Genomic DNA, 14186 nt, shown 5'->3' with positions numbered 1-14186 from the left:
GGATGAGAATCTTATATGATATTTGAATCGGTTCTCATCGAAGGCAGAGTAGGACTAATAGGTGTAGTATGTTATGATTATGGAGGGTGCTCCGATTGTGGCCAAAGCATTTAAGATTCTGGTGGTTTCCATGGGAAGAGTAAGGCCTGATTTTCTCTGTCATATCCGGAAAACTGAGATTTACTTATTTTTGTAGACAACTTCCATTAAGCCATGTTAGTGGTCTCATTCTGTTGTGTACATCGTGCCAATTTCTTTGGATGGTTCTCAAGTGAGGTACATACTACTGTAGTTTTCGGGATCAGATATTGGCTTTGTCCCATCTTAAGAACTTTGTTGCATGGTAATCTCCAGGAATTCTGTGATAGAATTGGGAAAATTATGTCCCCAAAGAGTTCCTTGGAGGAAAAATATCTCTGATATGCATTGTGAGGGCAAATTTCTAGAGGACGGAAGGAGTGCTGAGAGAGCCCAAGTGTTCGATAAATTAAGAACTAACAACAATGCATCACAGTCTCCATGATTTGCAAGGAATCCAATAAAGTGGGGGAATGTGCTGTTTGCTTTACTTTCAGGGACAGAGTCCCTGTCTCATACCGGACAAGGACAGCTTGCAGAGGAACTGAGTATGGAACATCAGATGAAGTTGGAAGATGCCTTACATCGCCTGCCCTGATGTCATCAGTTGTAGCTCTCTTGCCTGAGGATACCTGAACTGAAAGGTAAGAAACACTTGACTTTCCAAAGGAACTCAAAATGCTCAGGTGTTGATGGAGCTCGCAGGAGTTCCCAACCTTGAATCATGATCCTTTGGGACCTGGTCCACGCTCACTGCCTGTGGCTACTCCTGGGATTGGAGAATAGGCCCATTGGTTTGTGGTAAAGGATGAGAATGTCTTGAATTCTGTTCGCTCACGAAACCTGATCTATTTTGAGTATACTAAGTGTCATGGCAGGGGGTACACCAGCGTGCTTGGATCGATGATGATTTCCAGTAAAACATTCCTTGGAAAGCTGAACGAAATGAGTGAAAACTCAGTACCGCCACTATCATCGTGACTGAGGTCCAGCACCTGGGATCACAAATGTCACTGAGGGACTCACATGGCCTCCATTCATCTTGCGAGACTTGGATCCAGTGAGAGGGCCTTCAGAATGTTCTTTGCTTGCCTAAATCACCAGAAATCATGGCCTAAATCAAGGCTTCACCCTTTGCTCTAATGATAACATGCTTTCCGGTTGAGGAGATCATTGTCAGTATCTTGGAAGTTAGCCCTACCAACTCCATCAGCAATAATGTATAGTAGGTTGTGAGGCAAATGTAAGTGTAGCGGGGGCAGCATAGTTCAACAATGTACACTGGAATGTCAGGAAATGTGTTTCTGTCCGTGTCTGAAGCCTTCGCATGAGTGATAACCCTTCTGTTTCATAAAACAGAGATACATAACGGGAAGGTTACAGGAGACATGTGGAATGAGGCAGTAGCAATTCTCAGGAACTATGGGAATGTGGACTCTTCCTGTGTGAAAACAAAGCTCTGTTTTCTTGAAAGACTGATTGTGGCCATGGCAATTAGGTTGGAAAGAGAGCCTTGGAATTTAAAAGGTTGGCATGTAGCGTTCTTGTTGGTTGACTCTAGAAGTGCATGCTTTCAAATGAACCAAGATTCACACCACCTTCATGGTTGTATGGAGAACACCCATTTTAATCCTAGTTTCTATGTTTATTGTTGGGATATTTTTTGTCAGTCTATCCGGGTAGTTTGCCAGCAGTTCTTATGGATTGACTGTACCAAAATGGTCTGGACATACATCTCCTCCTCTTCTAGGATATAAGAATGTGAGCATGCAAGTTTGTTTCTTACACACACTCCTTCTAGGAATTTTATATTTTGGTATGGCCGTAGAAGATAGGCATGGAGTGTCTGCGGGATTATCTTTCCTTTTGGTTTTGATGTGGCCTTGCTGATGGTTAACTTGGCATTTTGGCTATGTGTTTTGGGGCTGATGGTTGTCCTGTTATCTTAGACATTGTCCTTTCCTCCAAGCAAATATCAATAAGAAATTGTGTTTCCATTTGATTATGAAAGTGAGCTGTATGCTTAGGATCATGCTGTTGATAATAACATATATCTCAGTGACTAGAGGTTATGCTTGTGTTTGGTGACCTGAGAGGGTTAAACAGACACTTTCTCTGTGGTGATCAATGTCAGATACCACAGCAATAGCACTCACAGGAATTTAGTACCAGTCAAAACCTGAATAAGAGATATATGAGCATGGACCGAGAAAGAGAGAAAGAACAATTGTTGAAAAGGCTAAGCATGTGTGAGACAGAGGAAGACAGTGAGAGACAGAAAGAGAGAGGGGGGGGCAAAGGAGAGGGTGAAGAGGAAAAGAGGACACTGTGATATTAAAGCAGATATCTTGATTGACAGAAATAGGGAAACCAAATAGAGAGAATGTGAGTGAGAAACTGAGAAGCTAGGAGAGTCACTGCAAGTCAATTTCAGAGAGATAGTGAAGATGCGAGATAGAGAAAGAGTACATAAGAAGTCCATTCATCTAATGTGGATGAGAATCTTATATGATATTTGAATCGGTTCTCATCGAAGGCAGAGTAGGACTAATAGGTGTAGTATGTTATGATTATGGAGGGTGCTCCGATTGTGGCCAAAGCTATTAAGATTCTGGTGGTTTCCATGGGAAGAGTAAGGCCTGATTTTCTCTGTCATATCCAGCTGAACTGAGATTTACTTATTTTTGTAGACAACTTCCAAGAAGCCATGTTAGTGGTCTCATTCTGTTGTGTACCTCGTGCCAATTTCTTTGGATGGTTCTCAAGTGATGTACATACTACTGTAGTTTTCGGGATCAGATATTGGCTTCGTCCCGTATTAAGATCTTTGTTGCATGGTAACCTCCAGGAATTCGGTGATAGAATTGGGAAAATTATGTCCCCAAACAGTTCCTTGGAGGAAAAATATCTCTGATATGGATTGTGAGGGCAAATTTCTAGAGGACGGAAGGAGTGCTGAGAGAGCCCAAGTGTTTGATAAATTAAGAACTAACATCAATGCATCACAGTCTCCATGATTTGCAAGGAATCCAATAAAGTGGGGGAATGTGCTATTTGCTTTACTTTCAGGGACAGAGTCCCTGTCTCATACCGGACAAGGACGGCTTGCAGAGGAACTGAGTATGGAACATCAGATGAAGTTTGAAGAAGCCTAAAATCGCCTGCCCTGATGTCATCAGTTGAAGCTCTCTTGCCTGAGGATACCTGAAGTGAAAGGTAAGAAACACTTGAATTTCCAAAGGAACTCAAAGTGCTCAGGTGTTGATGGAGCTCGAAGGAGTTCCCAACCTTTTATCATGATCCTTTGGGACCTGGTCCAGGCTCACTGCCTGTGGCTACTCCTGTGATTGGAGAATAGGCCCATTGGTTCGTGGTAAAGGATGTGAATGTCTTGAATTCTGTTCGCTCACCAAACCTGATCTATTTTGAGTATACTAAGTGTCATGGCAGGGGGTACACCAGCGTGCTTGGATCGATGATGATTTCCAATAAAACATTCCTTGGAAAGCTGAACAAAATGAGTGAAAACTCAATACCGCCACTATCATCGTGACTGAGGTCCAGCACCTGGGATCACAAATGTCACTGAGGGACTCACATGGCCTCCATTCATCTTGCGAGACTTGGATCCAGTGAGAGAGCCTTCAGAATGTTCTTTGCTTGCCTAAATCACCAGAAATCATGGCCTAAATCCAGGCTTCACCTTTTGCTCTAATGATAACATGCTTTCCGGTTGAGGAGATCCTTGTCAGTATCTTGGAAGTTAGCCCTACCAACTCCATCAGCAATAATGTATAGTAGGTTGTGAGGCAAATGTAAGTTTAGCGGGGGCAGCAGAGTTCAACAATGTACACTGGAATGTCAGGAAATGTGTTTCTGTCCCTGTCTGAAGCCTTCGCATGAATCATAACCCTTCTGTTTCATAAAACAGAGATACATAACGGGAAGGTTTCAGGCGACATGTGGAATGAGGCAGTAGCAATTCTCAGGAACTATGGGAATGTGGACTCTTCCTGTGTGAAAACAAAGCTCTGTTTTCTTGAAAGACTGATTGTGGCCATGGCAATTAGGTTGGAAAGAGAGCCTTGGAATTTAAAAGGTTGGCATGTAGCCTTCTTGTTGGTTGACTCCAGAAGTGCATGCTTTCAAATGAACAAAGATTCACACCACCTTCATGGTTGTATGGAGAACACCCATTTTAATCCTAGTTTCTATGTTTATTGTTGGGACATTTTTTGTCAGTCTATCCGGGTAGTTTGCCAGCAGTTCTTATGGATTGACTGTACCAAAATGGTCTGGACATACATCTCCTCCTCTTCTAGGATATAAGAATGTGAGCATGCAAGTTTGTTTCTTACACACACTCCTTCTAGGAATTTTATATTTTGGTATGGCCGTAGAAGATAGGCATGGAGTGTCTGCGGGATTATCTTTCCTTTTGGTTTTGATGTGGCCTTGCTGATGGTTAACTTGGCATTTTGGCTATGTGTTTTGGGGCTGATGGTAGTCCTGTTATCTTAGACTTTGTTCTTTTCTCCAAGCAAATATCAATAAGAAATTGTGTTTCCATTTGATTATGAAAGTGAGCTGTATGCTTAGGATCATGCTGTTGATAATAACATATGTCTCGGTGACTACAGGTTATGCTTGTGTTTGGTGACTTGAGAGGGTTTGAACAGACACCTTCTCTGTGGTGATCAATGTCAGATACCACAGCAATAGCACTCACAGGAATTTCGTACCAGTCAAAACCTGAATAGGAGATATATGAGCATGGACAGAGAAAGAGAGAAAGAACAATTGTTGAAGAGGCTAAGCATGTGTGAGACAGAGGAAGACAGTGAGAGACAGTAAGAGAGAGAGAGAGGGGGTGGACAGAGGGGGGGTGAAGTGGAAAAGAGGACACTGTGATATTAAAGCAGATATCTTGATTGACAGAAATAAGGAAACCAAATAGAGAGAATTTGAGTGAGAAACTGAGAAGCTAGGAGAGTCACTGCAAGTCAATTTCAGAGAGAAAGTGAAGAAGCGAAATAGAGAAAGAGTACATAAGAAGTCCATTCATCTAATGTGGATGAGAATCTTATATGATATTTGAATCGGTTCTCATCGAAGGCAGAGTAGGAGTAATAGGTGTAGTATTTTATAATTATGGAGGGTGCTCCGATTGTGGCCAAAGCATTTAAGATTCCGGTGGTTTCTCTGGAAATAGTAAGGCCTGATTTTCTCTGTCATATCCGGCTGAACTGAGATTTAATTATTTTTGTAGACAACTTCCATTAAGCCATGTTAGTGGTCTCATTCTGTTGTGTACCTCGTGCCAATTTCTTTGGTTGGTTCTCAAGTGATGTACATACTACTGTAGTTTTCGGGATCAGATATTGGCTTCGTCCCATCTTAAGAACTTTGTTGCATGGTAACCTCCAGGAATTCGGTGATAGAATTGGAAAAATTATGTCCCCAAAGAGTTCCTTGGAGGAAAAATATCTCTGATATGCATTGTGAGTGCAAATTTCTAGAGGACGGAAGAAGTGCTGAGAGAGCCCATGTGTTCGATAAATTAAGAACTAACAACAATGCATCACAGTCTCCATGATTTGCAAGGAATCCAATAAAGTGGGGGAATGTGCTATTTGCTTTACTTTCAGGGACAGAGTCCCTGTCTCATACCGGACAAGGACGGCTTGCAGAGGAACTGAGTATGGAACATCAGATGAAGTTGGAAGAAGCCTAACATCGCCTGCCCTGATGTCATCAGTTGAAGCTCTCTTGCCTGAGGATACCTGAAGTGAAAGGTAAGAAACACTTGACTTTCCAAAGGAACTCAAAGAGCTCAGGTGTTGATGGAGCTCGCAGGAGTTCCCAACCTTGAAGCATGATCCTTTGGGAACTGGTTCAGGCTCACTGCCTGTGGCTACTCCTGTGATTGGAGAATAGGCCCATTGGTTCGTGGTAAAGGATGTGAATGTCTTGAATTCTGTTCGCTCACCAAACCTGATCTATTTTGAGTATACTAAGTGTCATGGCAGGGGGTACACCAGCGTGCTTGGATCGATGATGATTTCCAATAAAACATTCCTTGGAAAGCTGAACAAAATGAGTGAAAACTCAATACCGCCACTATCATCGTGACTGAGGTCCAGCACCTGGGATCACAAATGTCACTGAGGGACTCACATGGCCTCCATTCATCTTGCGAGCCTTGGATCCAGTGAGAGAGCCTTCAGAATGTTCTTAACTTGCCTAAATGACCAGAAATCATGGCCTAAATCAAGGCTTCACCTTTTGCTCTAATGATAACATGCTTTCCGGTTGAGGAGATCCTTGTCAGTATCTTGGAAGTTAGCCCTACCAACTCCATCAGCAATAATGTATAGTAGGTTGTGAGGCAAATGTAAGTTAGCGGGGGCAGCAGAGTTCAACAATGTACACTGGAATGTCAGGAAATGTGTTTCTGTCCCTGTCTGAAGCCTTCGCATGAATGATAACCCTTCTGTTTCATAAAACAGAGATACAAAACGGGAAGGTTTCAGGCGACATGTGGAATGAGGCAGTAGCAATTCTCAGGAACTATGGGAATGTGGACTCTTCCTGTGTGAAAACAAAGCTCTGTTTTCTTGAAAGACTGATTGTGGCCATGGCAATTAGGTTGGAAAGAGAGCCTTGGAATTTAAAAGTTTGGCATGTAGCCTTCTTGTCGGCGGATTCTAGAAGTGCATGCTTTCAAATATCCCAGGATTCATACCACCTTCATGGATGTATGAAGAACAACCATTTTAATCCTACTTTCTATGTTTATTGTCGGGACATTTTTGTCATTCTATACGGGTATTTTGCCAGCAGTTCTTATGGATAGACTGTACCAAAATGGTCTGGACAAACATCTCTTCCTCTTCTAGGATCTAAGAATGTGAGCATGCAAGTTTGTTCCTTACACACAGTCCTTCTAGGAATTTTATAATTTGGTATGGCCGTAGCAGATAGGCATGGTGTGTCTGCGGGATTATCTTTCCTTATGGTCTTGATGTGGCTTTGCTGAAGGTTAACTTGGCATTTTGGCTATGTGTTTTGGGGCTGATGGTAGTCCTGTTATCTTAGACATTGTTCTTTTCTCCAAGCAAATATCAACAAGAAATTGTGTTTCCATTTGATTATGAAAGTGAGCTGTATGCTTAGGATCATGCTGTTGATAATAACATATATTTCAGTGACTACAGGTTATGCTTGTGTTTGGTGACCTGAGACGGTTTGAACTGACACTTTCTCTGTGGTGATCAATGTCAGATACCACAGCAATGGCACTCACATGAATTTAGTACCAGTCAAAACCTGAATAGGAGATATATGAGCATGGACAGAGAAAGAGAGAAAGAACAATTGTTGAAGAGGCTAAGCATGTGTGAGACAGAGGAAGACAGTGAGAGACAGAAAGAGAGAGGGGGGGGAGAAAGGGGGGTGAAGTGGAAAAGAGGACACTGTGATATTAAAGCAGATATCTTGATTGACAGAAATAAGGAAACCAAATAGAGAGAATGTGAGTGAGAAACTGAGAAGCTAGGAGAGTCACTGCTAGTCAATTTCAGAGAGAAAGTGAAGAAGCGAGATAGAGAAAGAGTACATAAGAAGTCCATTCATCTAATGTGGATGAGAATCTTATATGATATTTGAATCGGTTCTCATCGAATGCAGAGTAGGACTAATAGGTGTAGAAATTTATGATTATGGAGGGTGCTCCGATTGTGGCCAAAGCATTTAAGATTCTGGTGGTTTCTATGGGAAGAGTAAGGCCTGATTTTCTCTGTCATATCCGGCTGAACTGAGATTTACTTATTTTTGTAGACAACTTCCATTAAGCCATGTTAGTGGTCTCATTCTGTTGTGTACCTCGTGCCAATTTCTTTGGATGGTTCTCAAGTGATGTACATACTACTGTAGTTATCGGGATCAGATATTGGCTTCGTCCCATCTTAAGAACTTTGTTGCATGGTTACCTCCAGGAATTCGGTGATAGAATTGGGAAAATTATGTCCCAAACAGTTCCTTGGGGAAAAAATATCTCTTATATGGATTGTGAGGGCAAATTTCTAGAGGACGGATGGAGTGCTGAGAGAGCCCCTGTGTTCGATAAATTAAGAACTAACAACAATGCATCACAGTCTCCATGATTTGCAAGGAATCCAATAAAGTGGGGGAATGTGCTATTTGCTTTACTTTCAGGGACAGTGTCCCGGTCTCATACCGGACAAGGACGGCTTGCAGAGGAACTGAGTATGGAACATCAGATGAAGTTGGAAGAAGCCTAACATCGCCTGCCCTGATGTCATCAGTTGAAGCTCTCTTGCCTGAGGATACCTGAAGTGAAAGGTAAGAAACACTTGACTTTCCAAAGGAACTCATAGTGCTCAGGTGTTGATGGAGCTCGAAGGAGTTCCCAACCTTGAATTATGATCCTTTGGGACCTGGTCCAGGCTCACTGCCTGTGGCTACTCCTGTGATTGGAGAATAGGCCCATTGGTTCGTGGTAAAGGATGTGAATGTCTTGAATTCTGTTCGCTCACCAAACCTGATCTATTTTGAGTATACTAAGTGTCATGGCAGGGGGTACACCAGCGTGCTTGGATCGATGATGATTTCCAATAAAACATTCCTTGGAAAGCTGAACAAAATGAGTGAAAACTCAATACCGCCACTATCATCGTGACTGAGGTCCAGCACCTGGGATCACAAATGTCACTGAGGGACTCACATGGCCTCCATTCATCTTGCGAGCCTTGGATCCAGTGAGAGAGCCTTCAGAATGTTCTTAACTTGCCTAAATGACCAGAAATCATGGCCTAAATCAAGGCTTCACCTTTTGCTCTAATGATAACATGCTTTCCGGTTGAGGAGATCCTTGTCAGTATCTTGGAAGTTAGCCCTACCAACTCCATCAGCAATAATGTATAGTAGGTTGTGAGGCAAATGTAAGTTAGCGGGGGCAGCAGAGTTCAACAATGTACACTGGAATGTCAGGAAATGTGTTTCTGTCCCTGTCTGAAGCCTTCGCATGAATGATAACCCTTCTGTTTCATAAAACAGAGATACAAAACGGGAAGGTTTCAGGCGACATGTGGAATGAGGCAGTAGCAATTCTCAGGAACTATGGGAATGTGGACTCTTCCTGTGTGAAAACAAAGCTCTGTTTTCTTGAAAGACTGATTGTGGCCATGGCAATTAGGTTGGAAAGAGAGCCTTGGAATTTAAAAGTTTGGCATGTAGCCTTCTTGTCGGTGGATTCTAGAAGTGCATGCTTTCAAATATCCCAGGATTCATACCACCTTCATGGATGTATGAAGAACAACCATTTTAATCCTACTTTCTATGTTTATTGTCGGGACATTTTTGTCATTCTATACGGGTATTTTGCCAGCAGTTCTTATGGATAGACTGTACCAAAATGGTCTGGACAAACATCTCTTCCTCTTCTAGGATCTAAGAATGTGAGCATGCAAGTTTGTTCCTTACACACAGTCCTTCTAGGAATTTTATAATTTGGTATGGCCGTAGCAGATAGGCATGGTGTGTCTGCGGGATTATCTTTCCTTATGGTCTTGATGTGGCTTTGCTGAAGGTTAACTTGGCATTTTGGCTATGTGTTTTGGGGCTGATGGTAGTCCTGTTATCTTAGACATTGTTCTTTTCTCCAAGCAAATATCAACAAGAAATTGTGTTTCCATTTGATTATGAAAGTGAGCTGTATGCTTAGGATCATGCTGTTGATAATAACATATATTTCAGTGACTACAGGTTATGCTTGTGTTTGGTGACCTGAGACGGTTTGAACTGACACTTTCTCTGTGGTGATCAATGTCAGATACCACAGCAATGGCACTCACATGAATTTAGTACCAGTCAAAACCTGAATAGGAGATATATGAGCATGGACAGAGAAAGAGAGAAAGAACAATTGTTGAAGAGGCTAAGCATGTGTGAGACAGAGGAAGACAGTGAGAGACAGAAAGAGAGAGGGGGGGGAGAAAGGGGGGTGAAGTGGAAAAGAGGACACTGTGATATTAAAGCAGATATCTTGATTGACAGAAATAAGGAAACCAAATAGAGAGAATGTGAGTGAGAAACTGAGAAGCTAGGAGAGTCACTGCTAGTCAATTTCAGAGAGAAAGTGAAGAAGCGAGATAGAGAAAGAGTACATAAGAAGTCCATTCATCTAATGTGGATGAGAATCTTATATGATATTTGAATCGGTTCTCATCGAATGCAGAGTAGGACTAATAGGTGTAGAAATTTATGATTATGGAGGGTGCTCCGATTGTGGCCAAAGCATTTAAGATTCTGGTGGTTTCTATGGGAAGAGTAAGGCCTGATTTTCTCTGTCATATCCGGCTGAACTGAGATTTACTTATTTTTGTAGACAACTTCCATTAAGCCATGTTAGTGGTCTCATTCTGTTGTGTACCTCGTGCCAATTTCTTTGGATGGTTCTCAAGTGATGTACATACTACTGTAGTTATCGGGATCAGATATTGGCTTCGTCCCATCTTAAGAACTTTGTTGCATGGTTACCTCCAGGAATTCGGTGATAGAATTGGGAAAATTATGTCCCAAACAGTTCCTTGGGGAAAAAATATCTCTTATATGGATTGTGAGGGCAAATTTCTAGAGGACGGATGGAGTGCTGAGAGAGCCCCTGTGTTCGATAAATTAAGAACTAACAACAATGCATCACAGTCTCCATGATTTGCAAGGAATCCAATAAAGTGGGGGAATGTGCTATTTGCTTTACTTTCAGGGACAGTGTCCCGGTCTCATACCGGACAAGGACGGCTTGCAGAGGAACTGAGTATGGAACATCAGATGAAGTTGGAAGAAGCCTAACATCGCCTGCCCTGATGTCATCAGTTGAAGCTCTCTTGCCTGAGGATACCTGAAGTGAAAGGTAAGAAACACTTGACTTTCCAAAGGAACTCATAGTGCTCAGGTGTTGATGGAGCTCGAAGGAGTTCCCAACCTTGAATTATGATCCTTTGGGACCTGGTCCAGGCTCACTGCCTGTGGCTACTCCTGTGATTGGAGAATAGGCCCATTGGTTCGTGGTAAAGGATGTGAATGTCTTGAATTCTGTTCGCTCACCAAACCTGATCTATTTTGAGTATACTAAGTGTCATGGCAGGGGGTACACCAGCGTGCTTGGATCGATGATGATTTCCAATAAAACATTCCTTGGAAAGCTGAACAAAATGAGTGAAAACTCAATACCGCCACTATCATCGTGACTGAGGTCCAGCACCTGGGATCACAAATGTCACTGAGGGACTCACATGGCCTCCATTCATCTTGCGAGCCTTGGATCCAGTGAGAGAGCCTTCAGAATGTTCTTAACTTGCCTAAATGACCAGAAATCATGGCCTAAATCAAGGCTTCACCTTTTGCTCTAATGATAACATGCTTTCCGGTTGAGGAGATCCTTGTCAGTATCTTGGAAGTTAGCCCTACCAACTCCATCAGCAATAATGTATAGTAGGTTGTGAGGCAAATGTAAGTTAGCGGGGGCAGCAGAGTTCAACAATGTACACTGGAATGTCAGGAAATGTGTTTCTGTCCCTGTCTGAAGCCTTCGCATGAATGATAACCCTTCTGTTTCATAAAACAGAGATACAAAACGGGAAGGTTTCAGGCGACATGTGGAATGAGGCAGTAGCAATTCTCAGGAACTATGGGAATGTGGACTCTTCCTGTGTGAAAACAAAGCTCTGTTTTCTTGAAAGACTGATTGTGGCCATGGCAATTAGGTTGGAAAGAGAGCCTTGGAATTTAAAAGTTTGGCATGTAGCCTTCTTGTCGGTGGATTCTAGAAATGCATGCTTTCAAATATCCCAGGATTCATACCACCTTCATGGATGTATGAAGAACAACCATTTTAATCCTACTTTCTATGTTTATTGTCGGGACATTTTTGTCATTCTATACGGGTATTTTGCCAGCAGTTCTTATGGATAGACTGTACCAAAATGGTCTGGACAAACATCTCTTCCTCTTCTAGGATCTAAGAATGTGAGCATGCAAGTTTGTTCCTTACACACAGTCCTTCTAGGAATTTTATAATTTGGTATGGCCGTAGCAGATAGGCATGGTGTGTCTGCGGGATTATCTTTCCTTATGGTCTTGATGTGGCTTTGCTGAAGGTTAACTTGGCATTTTGGCTATGTGTTTTGGGGCTGATGGTAGTCCTGTTATCTTAGACATTGTTCTTTTCTCCAAGCAAATATCAACAAGAAATTGTGTTTCCATTTGATTATGAAAGTGAGCTGTATGCTTAGGATCATGCTGTTGATAATAACATATATTTCAGTGACTACAGGTTATGCTTGTGTTTGGTGACCTGAGACTGTTTGAACTGACACTTTCTCTGTGGTGATCAATGTCAGATACCACAGCAATGGCACTCACATGAATTTAGTACCAGTCAAAACCTGAATAGGAGATATATGAGCATGGACAGAGAAAGAGAGAAAGAACAATTGTTGAAGAGGCTAAGCATGTGTGAGACAGAGGAAGACAGTGAGAGACAGAAAGAGAGAGGGGGGGGAGAAAGGGGGGTGAAGTGGAAAAGAGGACACTGTGATATTAAAGCAGATATCTTGATTGACAGAAATAAGGAAACCAAATAGAGAGAATGTGAGTGAGAAACTGAGAAGCTAGGAGAGTCACTGCTAGTCAATTTCAGAGAGAAAGTGAAGAAGCGAGATAGAGAAAGAGTACATAAGAAGTCCATTCATCTAATGTGGATGAGAATCTTATATGATATTTGAATCGGTTCTCATCGAATGCAGAGTAGGACTAATAGGTGTAGAAATTTATGATTATGGAGGGTGCTCCGATTGTGGCCAAAGCATTTAAGATTCTGGTGGTTTCTATGGGAAGAGTAAGGCCTGATTTTCTCTGTCATATCCGGCTGAACTGAGATTTACTTATTTTTGTAGACAACTTCCATTAAGCCATGTTAGTGGTCTCATTCTGTTGTGTACCTCGTGCCAATTTCTTTGGATGGTTCTCAAGTGATGTACATACTACTGTAGTTATCGGGATCAGATATTGGCTTCGTCCCATCTTAAGAACTTTGTTGCATGGTTACCTCCAGGAATTCGGTGATAGAATTGGGAAAATTATGTCCCAAACAGTTCCTTGGGGAAAAAATATCTCTTATATGGATTGTGAGGGCAAATTTCTAGAGGACGGATGGAGTGCTGAGAGAGCCCCTGTGTTCGATAAATTAAGAACTAACAACAATGCATCACAGTCTCCATGATTTGCAAGGAATCCAATAAAGTGGGGGAATGTGCTATTTGCTTTACTTTCAGGGACAGTGTCCCGGTCTCATACCGGACAAGGACGGCTTGCAGAGGAACTGAGTATGGAACATCAGATGAAGTTGGAAGAAGCCTAACATCGCCTGCCCTGATGTCATCAGTTGAAGCTCTCTTGCCTGAGGATACCTGAAGTGAAAGGTAAGAAACACTTGACTTTCCAAAGGAACTCATAGTGCTCAGGTGTTGATGGAGCTCGAAGGAGTTCCCAACCTTGAATTATGATCCTTTGGGACCTGGTCCAGGCTCACTGCCTGTGGCTACTCCTGTGATTGGAGAATAGGCCCATTGGTTCGTGGTAAAGGATGTGAATGTCTTGAATTCTGTTCGCTCACCAAACCTGATCTATTTTGAGTATACTAAGTGTCATGGCAGGGGGTACACCAGCGTGCTTGGATCGATGATGATTTCCAATAAAACATTCCTTGGAAAGCTGAACAAAATGAGTGAAAACTCAATACCGCCACTATCATCGTGACTGAGGTCCAGCACCTGGGATCACAAATGTCACTGAGGGACTCACATGGCCTCCATTCATCTTGCGAGCCTTGGATCCAGTGAGAGAGCCTTCAGAATGTTCTTAACTTGCCTAAATGACCAGAAATCATGGCCTAAATCAAGGCTTCACCTTTTGCTCTAATGATAACATGCTTTCCGGTTGAGGAGATCCTTGTCAGTATCTTGGAAGTTAGCCCTACCAACTCCATCAGCAATAATGTATAGTAGGTTGTGAGGCAAATGTAAGTT

General features: G+C 42.3%; 1 long non-coding RNA gene and 6 other non-coding genes across 9 annotated transcripts in view; all 7 read left to right on the top strand.

Annotated features, from left to right (window-relative positions):
• LOC134483347 (uncharacterized) overlaps positions 1 to 14186 on the top strand; it is a 34178-nt gene that overhangs the window by 15607 nt on the left and 4385 nt on the right. For 2 of the 3 annotated variants that reach the window (XR_010060212.1, XR_010060216.1), the window contains 4 exons: positions 3148 to 5873; positions 8296 to 8442; positions 10865 to 11011; positions 13434 to 13580. This is a non-coding gene — a long non-coding RNA (uncharacterized LOC134483347). Of the gene's footprint in view, positions 1 to 575; positions 723 to 3147; positions 5874 to 8295; positions 8443 to 10864; positions 11012 to 13433; positions 13581 to 14186 lie in introns of all 3 variants that reach the window. The other variant, XR_010060209.1, reaches the window with a different exon arrangement.
• Positions 976 to 1068, top strand: LOC134485513 (small nucleolar RNA SNORD116). Its single transcript, XR_010063551.1, has one exon. It is a non-coding gene; the product is annotated as a small nucleolar RNA SNORD116 (small nucleolar RNA).
• Positions 3548 to 3640, top strand: LOC134485404 (small nucleolar RNA SNORD116). The gene has a single exon (XR_010063443.1). It is a non-coding gene; the product is annotated as a small nucleolar RNA SNORD116 (small nucleolar RNA).
• LOC134485403 (small nucleolar RNA SNORD116) lies at positions 6127 to 6219 on the top strand. The gene has a single exon (XR_010063442.1). It is a non-coding gene; the product is annotated as a small nucleolar RNA SNORD116 (small nucleolar RNA).
• LOC134485402 (small nucleolar RNA SNORD116) lies at positions 8696 to 8788 on the top strand. The gene has a single exon (XR_010063441.1). It is a non-coding gene; the product is annotated as a small nucleolar RNA SNORD116 (small nucleolar RNA).
• On the top strand, positions 11265 to 11357 carry LOC134485401 (small nucleolar RNA SNORD116). Its single transcript, XR_010063440.1, has one exon. It is a non-coding gene; the product is annotated as a small nucleolar RNA SNORD116 (small nucleolar RNA).
• On the top strand, positions 13834 to 13926 carry LOC134485400 (small nucleolar RNA SNORD116). The gene has a single exon (XR_010063439.1). It is a non-coding gene; the product is annotated as a small nucleolar RNA SNORD116 (small nucleolar RNA).

The sequence above is a fragment of the Rattus norvegicus genome, chromosome 1 (assembly GCF_036323735.1).
Source record: "Rattus norvegicus strain BN/NHsdMcwi chromosome 1, GRCr8, whole genome shotgun sequence".
Classification (NCBI taxonomy): domain Eukaryota; kingdom Metazoa; phylum Chordata; class Mammalia; order Rodentia; family Muridae; genus Rattus; species Rattus norvegicus.
The sequence above is the reverse complement of the archived record's forward strand: the minus strand, read 5'-3'. Positions and strand labels throughout refer to the sequence as shown.